The 13,160-nt window shown below is 34.4% G+C and overlaps 1 long non-coding RNA gene across 1 annotated transcript; it reads right to left on the bottom strand.

Annotated features, from left to right (window-relative positions):
• Positions 1–4,058: 4,058 nt before the first annotated feature.
• LOC114355598 (uncharacterized) lies at positions 4,059–4,847 on the bottom strand. Its single transcript, XR_003656118.1, has 2 exons — positions 4,600–4,847; positions 4,059–4,198 (listed from the first exon to the last, which is right to left on the bottom strand). It is a non-coding gene; the product is annotated as an uncharacterized LOC114355598 (long non-coding RNA).
• Positions 4,848–13,160: the final 8,313 nt, after the last annotated feature.

Below are 13,160 nucleotides of genomic sequence, written 5' to 3'. Positions count from 1 at the left end.
CACAAAAATTTAAGCTGATGGAACCTTTTTAAGCAGTTGACTGAACTTAGTTATTTTGACAATGGAATAATATAAGGCTGGGTTGCACCATCATACTTTGACTGTTACAAACGTCAAAAATCTGTCAAACTCCATACAAAATACGCCGGTTATCGTTATAGTTACGGCCAAAGTTTGGTGGTGCAACTTAGCCTTATTATCATGGTGTAAAAGAGCTAACAAGAAGTTCACTTAAATTACATTAAACTTTTTTTATCGGAGTAAAACTAACTCTATTAACATGCAATTTATTGGTCTGACACAGATGGCCAATGGAATGATACAATAAAATACAAGTTACGAGTATGTTGCACAATTTTAGCATAGCCTCGGTCAGCCGCACAATTTTCTCAATCGAATTAAAAATGACGGAAGTGTTCCTAGTGGCTAATCTCGTCATTTTTGTTTACCTAACACGTTTAACCGTGAATTCTTACGTCCTCAGGCGAACGACGAGCGACGTAGTACGGATTTATGAACGAAGCGGTTACACACAGATCTGTGCGGTTACATAATTATAATTGACCAGCGCTTGGGCAACACATTGAGTAAGCCAGCCTCACTGCATCCACAAGCCAAACTAAACTTTATGACGTTAACAATAAGAATACCAAATTATATCACAGACGTTATAGTCTTGGCCCGTTTTTAATTAATAGCAATCCGCAATCGTGTTTTCTTTTAGCCAAAATGAACGAAATAAAAATAAAACATTGTGATTTTAAGGAATTCAATGCTGTGTTAACAAAATAAGGAACACTTTTAAACAATAACTCATGAAATCGTACCTAGATCGTGTTGGCAAGTAAGTCTTATCATTTTTGTTGGTTGCAGATGTAGAGTAATTGTAAACTTAAAAGTCTAGAGATAAGAACATAAACTGTCTCTATGTTCTAGATGTCATCCATATATTCTGGAGTCAATACATATAATTAAGAGCTAATATTAATTACATTCAAGAACTATCATTTACGAAGCCATTTTATATTCTGACCATGCCAAGAGCTGAGTCATTGATGAGAACTTGGGATCACTGGTGTCGCAACTGATATATCGCTAACTACATAGAATAGCAATCAAATGATTTGTTAATCATATGTTTCATCATCCAACTTCAACTTATTTATCTCTACATTTCTTAGTAGTGCTTGAGCTAGCTAGACTTGAGTAGGTTGTTTCATACTAATTTACCGACAATGGTCAAAGCTGACAATTAAGCTGTCCTCAGAACAGGACTATTGGTTTGATATTGATTGAAAATGAATAGTGAAATTGATTTAAAATGACAGTGCAGGACGCGTTGTCTATTCATTTTCATTTTGTTCGATGAAATATAACCGATCGATCAATCGAAGTTTTCAATGAAGTATTGAACAATTATTTTCCTGACATGCGACTAATGCCATACTACGGCTTACGATATTTTTGGTGTAGAGACATATCGTACTGACACATAACTTAGATTACGCGTAATATAATACCCTGTTACATGAGTGCAAATAATACTACTCGTAGTAACTAATAATACCTACTCTGTCCTCGTGGCGTCATTTGTATGATAATAGAAAACTTAGGAATGCGTCTTAGAATGTAGATTACTCTATGTGTCATTTTGTAGGGGGATTTTTACCCATTTATCTACTCATAAATAAAATAAATTATTAGGTAAATAAGTACATAAAGTTGTTAGAAATTTAAAATGGGATAACAAAATGCGGTTCGATATGAGTATCTAACCACTTTACTATTGTAGATTACGGAGATACTTAAATTATAAGCTACATAATTATGAATCCCTTACGCCGTACTGTCAAGAAATACTTACAATAGATGAATCATTAGCCCAAAATAGAGCTGCATCGCATAAGATTTGAGCGTTATTTATTGCTGCATAAAGAATTTTATCTAAAATTTTATTATGTTCTTGGTTGCATTCTGTGCGGAATATTAATTTAATTGGTCTTGTAGGTGTTTACTTATCTTGCACGGAAGACTTGAAGGGCCATGGCCATATCAATTATATTGACTTCAATAAAGTAATTTAACACTAATTTGTCTAGTGCAATTAGTCCTTAAACTTGCAACAGCGAGCAGACAATATTCTTTGTTTACTGGTCTTAATTTTATTTTTACTTTTTATTTGATCGTTTGATGTTTTAACTTCTGGTTTCAATAATTTAATAAAATAAACACCAGTAAGTGAATGAAGTGATTTAAATCTTTTAATTTGGCTAGTACAACTTGTCCATAAACTTGCAACAGCAAGGCAGACAATTACCTTCTGTCTCAACTTTATTTTTAGGTACATTTTATTTAATCGTATTATATTTTTATTTCTGGCACAATAATTTAGTAAAAAACTCTAAAAATTTATCACCAATTATAACGACAATACAAGGTCTATTTATTGTTATTGTATCTTATAATAAATAATAATAATCGTTATCATCAACATCAGACATACAAATTCCGGATGGACAAAGTCGCGCTCGTATGTTGCGTAACTCAAATGTGTTTCACGGACAACGACCTACACTATCTGTTTACGTTTGTAATGAATTAGCGAATCGGTAAACGTATTCTTAAGTCACTCTTTAGATGTCATAACAGTGTCCATCTATCTTTTCTTTAGTCTTAAAATGTAGAGTCAGTAAATCTAATAGGGCTCTCAATTCAGCCAGAATATTTATTGTTGAAGCACTTGAATAAACCCGAACGGACTATTTACACCTCTCGTTCCCACCGCTGCAACTCCTGTGTAGCCAGGTTTACAGCTTGGCCGCCAATAAAAACCCAACCAGTGAATGCAAGTTTGTCCTGGCTGGGGTAATGAGAGTGCCTTTTTAACACGGAGGCGGAAACCTAACTTAATATAATAACATAATTAAATGCTAAGTGAGTTAGGCCAGTTGATACCCCTAATAATATAATTAATCAACATACTTTTTAAGACCTGTCAAAACGCAACTCTCATAGTTTTTATGGTATGACGTTACCAGTTCGCGAACTTTGACTGATGTTTTTTTTATGCTAGACAAGGCAGGTATTTGACCGCAATCGCACCTGGTGTTAAATGAGATGCAGTCTATGATGGTACATACATATCTGCCCTGTAAGTGCCTATTCACTCTAGCCTTATAGTGTTCAGGAAATACAGCAGCAGGCTGCGAATTCCAGTCCCTAGCTGATTAAAAACCTACTAAAAATTGTACAGTCGGTTTTCAGTGCTAGAAGGAAGTGTTTTTGTTGATTAATCTTTGTATGAATATTAAAATGATTTTTACCGTCATTATTTACAAATAACAAAATGTCTATGTATTAGGCAAAAGGTATTGTTTGTGCAATTACAATAACAAAATCACGAGCAAGTAATAACACTGTATTGGCACGTGTAGCCGTAAACTTGACAGGAGAACCAACTAAGTAACGTACATTGTATCATGCAAATGTTCTACTGGTTGTTGTATTATATTATGACTCGTTCGTTATAATATACAGTGAAAAAAATGAATAGAAAACTAAATGAAAACAGTTTTTCCAGAACCTGATGCACTAAAAACTATTGCATCTTTTAAACGGTGTAAAAAGATGCTCGTTTTTCTTGAATTTCGCTCACGTGAGTTTCAGCCTGGCTCATAAAGTCTTTATCACATTTTAACTNTTTAACTACTTTGAAACACTACATTTTATATACCAAAGAAAAATAAATTTACATATCCTTTTCATCCCCTACATAACAACTCCAGTTAATGTTAAGTTTACATTTTTTAGGTATCTGTTGTAAGAACCGAAATAAGAATTCAGGTATCTACGAACTTCATTGTATCTAAAAAATATGTATGTTTATAACCACAAAGCTTTGCGTTGTCAAGCATTTTTGTAGATATTGTAATCCGTCATGACGTCAATACTTATGTTTGTTATAACTATAAAGATGAGATGAAGAATCGATAAGGATTGCGACAAAAAGCTGCATTATCGATTAAGACACAGGTTGTTATGAAAACCGATAAAGACAATGGTTATTTATCCATTTATTTTTATTACATTCTGATAAGATATTTTTATGTACCTACAATGTGACGGGAACAATCCACGATTAGATATTTTTGACGACTCTCTGTCACGTACGAATTTCTTTTCTTCGTTTTCTTTATTTCTGCAAATAGAAATATTGAAGGTTAAGGAGTGACTGCACATAACGTTCTCTGAAAAGTGTGCGTTGAAACTCAACTCGTTCTTTTAAGAGCAGTACACTGCTCATATGCTATAAAAATAGCTGCCCCAGATTATGTATACAGTAAACGAAGAGCCGTTGTTTATTTTGGAAAGAGGGATAATTAGACCTACCTGCCATAAGTAATAAATAGAGGTAATAATAAAATCGATTCACCTATTTTGGGAAAGCAAATTGTCGATCATCATCAATCATGAAAGATTCGAACTTTTTTAATATGTTTTTACTTTGTCGAGTAATTAATTAGATACTGTCAATTAAATGGACAGCATTTTTTATTATAAACGGTGTGAGCCGAATCGATCTTTTGGTAGAAATCTTACCTTCGACGCTGATCCATCAATTTGTTCTCATCTATAAATTATTCTCTGTATTCTTGATTATTTTGTGGCATCACAGGTACTAATAATGTAGCGGAAGATGAATAGTCTGTATTTCACCTTTGTCGAAACAAAAATATAAAACTACCAATTGTATCACACCTAATATCACAACTTTTATATGATCCATCTTCTTTATTTAACTCTTAATTTAAATGTATTGAAAGAAGACTTGACCGTAAAAAGAAAACTGGAAGTCTAAAGGCTATAATGCTTTTTACCGCGCTTATATTTATAGTCAGTCGGGTGAAAATGTCAAAATAAAAATAAATAGTTTGTCCTTCAGGAATGACAAGACAAAACAAAGAAAAAAACTCGTGACCTTTGTGAGTAAACGTTAACGAACGACCTAACTATTTATTTTTGTTAATATTATTTAATTTTAACATTATACCTACTTATAGTTCTGTGCTTATGGGAATGCCCAAAGGAAAATTGTCGGAGGTCCTCTTTGGCTTATAAAGTGCCAGTGGAATAGCATTTTCAGAGCAAGCTCGTTTCAACATAGATTTCTTTAGAGTTTAGGATGACTGGGGTAGTGTTAAAAACGTTTAAGGAAGAATATTTATTCTATTACAATGACAGTTTAACTTTCTCCCGGGACAAACTTGACCTACACTGGTTGGAATTTATTGGCGGTCAAGCTGTAGATTCTGGCTACACAGGAGTTGTGGGAACGAGAGGTGGGATTAGTCCGTTTGTTTATTCTATTAATATATCGCTATTTGGGAGTTTCCTACCTTGAAACATCCGTATACAGTCTGCCTGTCGTTGATTTAAATGATTACGTCACAAATGTTACATGAAAGCTGTAACTTAATAATAAATAACTTTTTACGTTTGCGGATGCGCCCGGGCGCCCGGCCCGCGCCATTTTGTGTAGGACTTGTGTACTGCGAATGCGCACAATCACCTTTGTCTTAGATTGAACACAATGCCTACAATTCACTGAATCCTAAGTGCTACAAGAAAGTGACCAGTTTCATGACATTTCGAGTGAATGTTTAATAATTACCAGGAGTTGGATATGGGTAGATTATTTACGACTTTTACAAAATACATATTATTATTCACCTGGTAGGACCTACTACTACTGACTTATGGCTTCGTTATCTAGAGTCAAACTAGAGTTTTCAAAAACACAATCCTCCTTCTGGCGGAAAAACAGGACGGCAACTAAGATGAAAATGAAATTAAGAAAAAACACTTTTTTTTGTTTAATGTTACAAGTCACAAAGCTCTTTGCTTGCTAGGCTGCAGTTAGAGCATACAAATACAAAGAGATCAAGTCTTGACCTTTGTTTTACTTACATAAATGTTTATAAAGTTGTCAAAAATAGCCTATTTAATTGTAGTCGGAACCTTGGTTTTAATTTAGCAGCTAAACTTGAGGCTTCAACCAGTTCCGTAGATTTTATACTTATGATATAACTATGTCTCTAGCAGGTGCAAATAATCCAGATTTTTCCTTAAACGCGTTTTAAATTAAACATTATTTATGATAAAAAAGCTTGATATCATTCAGAGCGTGACTCGTGTAAGTGAGTGGAGACTTCCATCAGCTTTCATGTTATCTTTTGTCTTGCGTGCTCTAGTAGGTAGTTCATTGTTATTGCACGCAGATCGCGATGCGCATGCCAGCATGTGCCTTTGTTTATTTATATCACTCTACTGTGCATAAAGATTTTTAAACTAATGGAATAATGTAAGACGGACATGAAACAAATATTTATGTTACGAACTTTTTGACTCTACCGAAATACTTATGTGGCAGGACGCTTTCCTTGCACTGTCGTATTTTTCGTGTGTCTAACCTCCTTTGAATTATTTCCTGGCGTAGTCTTTAATACCATAAGGTCTGCCAGTTACCTTTGGGCTAAGCCGAAAAAATCTTTTTATTGTGACATTATTAATAATGTTACCTACTCTTTGCCGTTGTCTAGAAGTTTGTCATTGAATAAGAAATAGGTAGACAAACAGCCGCCTCTACATGTATTTTGTTTTGCATACGCCCTCAAGTTATTTACTTAAAATACACATAAACATAACCAGTGACGTCAATAGAATTTGGAACTGCGATGAATTTGATAAAAGTCGGATCATGCTGAAAACCAGTTCGAAACTGTATTATAATACAATACCAGTTTATCTATAAATAGTCCAATAAATAGTAAGAAATACGTAGTAAAATATAACTACGCTAGTTACGTCAATAAGCAAAAAAGAACTTCGTCATTCGTCAGTTTTTGTGAAGCAAATATTCGATAGACAAACATTATTTTTAAACAGCGATAAAAACGCCGAAAGCAGAAAATAGGTAATTTAATAAAAACAAAGTATAGATACAATTTACTATTTGTTGCTACCTAGCTAACTAGTAAAAAAGTTGTAGTACAATGAAAGTCTGTACCTACCGTCTGGTTAAAATTATTTTATACCTACTCTGTAGAATTTCCATCTCGATCCAAAACTCGGTATAATTTTAATGTAGGTAACTATAATCCTGATTACCGGGAAATTTATTTTAATAGAGATTTTTTACGCAACTCCAAGTGATTTTAAGTTATCAACTTATCAATTCAATATTTGCTCTTACCTGCCGTTACAAGCTAAACTGATTAAATTGCAAAAATGGAATTCCCCCCGGTTTAGATTAACGTACAAATGTAACAACCTAACCTAGAAAAAATATTATTAAATGGAAAAATACTTTGAATGTTTTGATAATTAAAAATGTAGAGTTCATTTAATTAGAGAGCCGTGGTAATTACACTAAGGAACGGACATGGGCAGAGCTCAGCCAGCGGCCATTTCTCGAAACTTCTTGAATTGCCTTCGTCTGTACAGTCAACAGTATATTTTTTGTGGCAAAACAGTACCTTATTACCAGTAATAAGATATCACAGTGTTTGGCTTGACGTGCTGTCTTCAGTACATTAACATGCGAATTTTGTTATTTAATGTGTGCTTTGGCCTAACTACCAGGTTACGTAATGAATATCAATTAGACATGACCTTTGCATAGTGGGTACTTAATCTTTGATGTAATTTAAGTTGCTTAAATCAGGTAAAAATCTATAAAAGTTAAATTGTATTGCTCTACAATCCTAAATATATTATTTACTTGTGTATTTTTCAGTGCCTCCGAATTAACTGAGACAATTCAATATAATTTATTTCAGTAAGTATGTTCTTATCTTTATAAAAATGCCAAAACTCACACAGACTGTAGCTTTTACTTTGGCTGGTGTAACTTACTACTAATTGCAAATAACATGTTTTTACTTACAGTGTGCCTACCATGAGTTTACGTTAGGTGTGCTCGCTAGCGACTGCGTAAAAAAATGACATTTAAATGTATGACATATTGTGCAGCGCCCCTAGCGGCTACTTTCAAGAAATAAAATCTTCATAGAATCTTTTGACGTATTCGCTAGCGAGCTCACCTAACGTAAACTCATGGTAGGCACACTGAACGCACACTACATATTGTGCTGTGATGAAAATTACACAAAAATGTCGCGATTCTCATAATAAATGTAGAACATCTCATCATATTACACATGTGACGGGGTCCTTGACTGGACAAGAGCGACCTTAAGATCTGGTTTAAGTGGAATAAAGCGTAATAGGTTTAGTTGATAAGCGTATTCGCTAACCGGTTCAAATGTTGCATCATTTGAGATCCATGTCAACACAATTATTTATAGTTTGGACTTTTCGCAACACCAAGGAAAAGCGTCTACGAAAACATGTCTACCGGTTTGCGAACACACGCGAAAAGTTTCAGAGTAATTATAAGATTAAATTTCAAGTAATAAATCATCCCTACGTGCCTACTACCCGTAGACTGGCCCCTAATAATGTATATTGTTATATTTTTAGGGAATACGTTTAATGAGAGTCACTGATATTATCAAGATGCGTCTTAAAAAAACAGTCCAATTTCCAGCATAGATTGATACTTTTTGATTGGTTGAAATTCAACATTAATCACAAGACAAAATCTATGACGGTGAAATAAACTAGTTTTGAAATACGGACATTAGAGACACGAAAAGCATCATAGATTATAATAATTCACCTCTACCAGTGTTACATCTGCAAGTAATCAATTAAAAATAATGCCTAACACCACAAATAGCCGGATAAAATATGGTGTAACTGGATGATGTCATTTGTCGCGATGCCATTGATTCTTTCTTTGACCTCTGTCTAGCGGCACTTGAGAGGCTTCATTGCGTTAATACATCTGCCTATATCTAATATTAGAACAAATACTAAGTTATTTAGTGTGACTTAACGGTCTACCTATTTCAAGTTTTTAATCCCAAATTGCTGAAAAGATATCAGCCTATCCATTTCTTTGTAACGCTTTTGCAGCTAAATTATTGTTGAAAAGATTAATAAATCCGTCAACACCAGCTACTCTCGTTTTCATATGTTACTGTCATATCCAATGAAGCGTTATATTTTTTAGATGTAGAATTAGAATACGTAAAAGTATTATACACATATTCCCACAATACTTATAAAACACCACTATTCGCTCTACACACTTAAAAAATATAAGATTCCCCGTTTAGAACTGACGATGCTGAAAATATCCAAAGTTCCTTGAACCCACAACAAAAACACTACATTTCATTAGTTTATCATAATAGCATGTAAGTAGTAGTCAATAGTAGTAAAGCCACTAAATTATTGTTACCACCTTTTGTACACAGTTTTGACAATAAAATTATGATTATTATTGATTATTATTATTGTCGTCTTTGGTTTTATTAATAAAAAAGCCTGCTTATTATAGGTACTAAGGAAATATTAGTTTTAGAGAAATATGATTCTGCTCTAGATCCATATTCATGTAAATCGTAAAATACTGATTAAATTTAATATCGATTTGATCGATTTCATTTACTTAAATTCATAATTAAAATATTAAGAGTTCACTGATTTACAATCGCATCAGCAATTATGATTAATATTGAGATATCCTTATTACAGAATAGTTTTATCGCATATTTTGTAGAGCATAAGTACAATTTGTTATTTACCTTAAAGTGGTCAAACCTTGAAAATTCAATAATGATACTTCCGTATTGATTTCCACACGTGTAAGAATTATATCAACTCATTAGAGAGATCATCTATTTTAAATAATTGAAAACAACTTTGATTTAAATATTGGAAATGCTATAACCTACCTATAGGTACTCGCACCCATCGAATAGGTGATTTATAACTATGACTACAACCTCTAAAGATATCCAATTACCCTACTTCACTTTAAGGCTAAAACCACCCCTGTCATTGACAGAGGGTTAACCCAAGTTCATTAGAACTTTAACCCCGTTTTAAAGAGGGGAATGGAATTAATAATATCGATTTAGGACTTTCCCCTTATTAAAAGTTGATAGAGATACCTACCTACTATCAGTTTCAAGTTTCAGCAATTTGTTAAAAAGGTCTCCAGAAGAGCTTAAAAGACTTTTCTTCTCGGCTCTTTTTTTCTTTTCTTCTTCTTATCACAATAGTTTGCACTTACTTAGTTGCTTTAAATTACATAAATATTCATCATCCACTGCTGAACATTAAAGGCCACCCCCAATAACTTCCATAATGATTGTGGTATAAACCCTAAATTTTCCTTTACATTTTCGAATGGCAAGAAAAATCTGTCATAGTGATATACCAAACTTTGTTTTAGAAGTAAGCTGACCGTTTATTGATCCAATCACTTGACGACATTTTCCTCGATAGCTTCCTAACGATGCCTAGATTTCATACGCTCAACGGAAGCTTTAACCCAGTTAGTATAAATCTGACGAAGGTCCGTCATAAGGGCCCTTGGATAGTTAAAAAATTGGATTCTTAGAAAACATTTTATAATGATTTTCCTAAAGAAAACATCATTTGCACTAGACATTCTAATTCAGAAATGGGGAAGGTATTTAACTCATAGTACATAATATAATAATATGTCTCCTTGTGCATTTCGAGGCCCCTGTGAGGTTGGGGCCCTAAGCACGGGCCCCACAAGCATTAAAGACGGTACTGTTAGCGCCTCGGTCGGAACCGGATCGACTTGCGCGGTAAACTCGACCGTTTTGCGACTGCGCAGTCTGCCTGAGCCGCCTGCTGACGTCTTCCGGAGGTTCTAGAACAATCTGACGTCAGGTTACGTCACCATGCCGGTCGCCGCTTGCCGCTTGCTCGACTTGGCGACCGTCCGAGTGGTATAGCCATAATGGCGCTACCATAATCTGCAATATTTAACTCAAATGTCAGATTGCTGGGAATACCTACCAATTATTAGGCTGTTAACGTTCTGGTAGAGGGGACAGGCCTTTCCCAAATGCAGACTAACATTTCAAGACTTAATTTATATTAATGGCCGCCACACCTCCGCATACTTGATTAACAAGTTTTAGCACAAGAGTGAGATAAGTTGCAAATTGTTTACTTAAGTCACGAAAGCGTCAAGGCTTTATTTCTTTACTTGGCGGACTGGTCGAATCGTATTCAAAATCAAAATAGTGGACATGCTGCGTTCATTAATAAATCGGTTGCACAATCCTGCATTTTCATATCCAAATCACGAAATAGCGATTATAAGCTCATGAAAAGTAATGTAAATATTGATGGTGTCAACAAACTAAGCACCTAAATCATTAAATGGTTGGTGCTAGTAAGCATGATAAACAGATTTTATATGACCTCAAAACCTTTTCGCAGGTAAAAATAATACCAGTCTGATATCCATCCATCCATGGACGAACGTAAACAATGGCTGCTCCCTCATTATTAAGCATATCAGGGAATCTTTTGATAATATTTATACGAGACACATAAAATACCACGTAGTTACCTACACTACCATAGAAAAAACAAACTCTGACACTACGTCTGCTTACTTTAAAATGTTAGTTTTATATGTTTTGGGATTTTTATTTTCTCCTCTTTGTGAGTGTAAGAAGGAGCGACGCGTTTATACGAACGCGCAATTGGTAAAGAAAAGATAAACCCTGAGCTCCTATAGTGGGATATTTGAAGAAACTTAAATAAGTATTTTTCAAATACCTAACTACTTAAAGACCTAAAATGATGGGACACACTTGTATCATTGTTCCCAGTTTGCTTATAAGTTATTTTAGACTTCTGAAAATATTATATCATTTCGTGCTTCCAAGAACGCTTTCAGCAATCATTATCTAACTGAGCAATTCCAGACGCCTATTGAAGATTAAACAAGTCTGAAACTACCCTCCAAACCATTTAGAAGTGATACTCGTTGTAGTTAAGTTACTTAGGTAGGCATTACTGAAATCGATATTTCAATGAAACTACATACATATTTCTATGTACTGGAGCGCAAGTCGCTCAATGACTACATATAGTGTGTGACTTAACGCTTCGTACATTAACCTAGTTACACAAAGCCTTTCTATTTTTACACTTATTTTCTTTATCTAGTGAATGTGAATCTAAAATAAAAGTACTAATTAACTGCGCAATATTATCGATAAACATACATAATTTTAATATTTATTCACTTGTTATAACGTTTTAATATGAACACAATATGAATCATGTATCCTTTTGTAATTTGTGCAATACAATAAGTTCAAAATTAAAAACTAGGTAGGTACTTAGTTTAATATGGAACATGTTATCTATAAATAATGATGATCATGGTAATCTAGACTTTTATTTCTGAAAAGTTTATATGTTGCATATAGTAGACTGTTTTTTTTTATGCATAACAAGGCAGGTATTTGATTTATCCTTTCTCTACATCAGTGGTTCTTAACCGGTGGTCCGTGGAGGCATTCCAAGTGGTCCACGTAGACATCGTAATAAACAAGTGACGTGACGTGATGAGTCGAGGTAACACAACGCAAACGGCGCACAGTGGTCGAGAAATCGATCTCCCCTTTCATAGGATTTTGAAAAAAAAGTGGTCCCTGACAAGACAGAAATTTGGTAAAATGGTCCCTCGTGACTTAAAGGTTAAGAACCACTGCTCTACATTGAGATCGAAGACACGTAGCAATAGCAACAATGTTGCTTCCTAACGGTGAAAGTTTTCAGAATTTATCCAGAATTCCAGTGGTTTAAAAGTATCTAACTAACCTTGGGCACACATACTTAGTGCCCTCTTTTTAATAATTGTACCTAGTTAACATACGTAGGAGGTACAGCAAGTTTGGCTAAAAAACAGTGTGCGTTTTTACACCTAAGATTACAGTCGAGAACAGATTATTTGACCAATTTTTGTTGCAAATTAGCATCTATAAGAATTGCCTTAGCATCCACAGTATCTACACATATACTTCTCAGCCAGCTGGCTTTACTAGCGCTGCCTTCGAGGACTCCGTTTTGCATGCACCGAGCGTTCGGTTGCGCAAGCCGAGGCCGCCCGGCCAGGGTTGGCTGCTAAGACTGCGACTTGAATTAAAATTACGATGACGTAGATTGAAGTTGTCTGATTATAAGGTCTA

Source organism: Ostrinia furnacalis, unplaced genomic scaffold, assembly GCF_004193835.3.
Source record: "Ostrinia furnacalis isolate ACB-3 unplaced genomic scaffold, ASM419383v2 OfSCF2422, whole genome shotgun sequence".
Classification (NCBI taxonomy): domain Eukaryota; kingdom Metazoa; phylum Arthropoda; class Insecta; order Lepidoptera; family Crambidae; genus Ostrinia; species Ostrinia furnacalis.
Note: the sequence above shows the minus strand (reverse complement) of the source record. Positions and strands in the feature narration are given on the sequence as shown.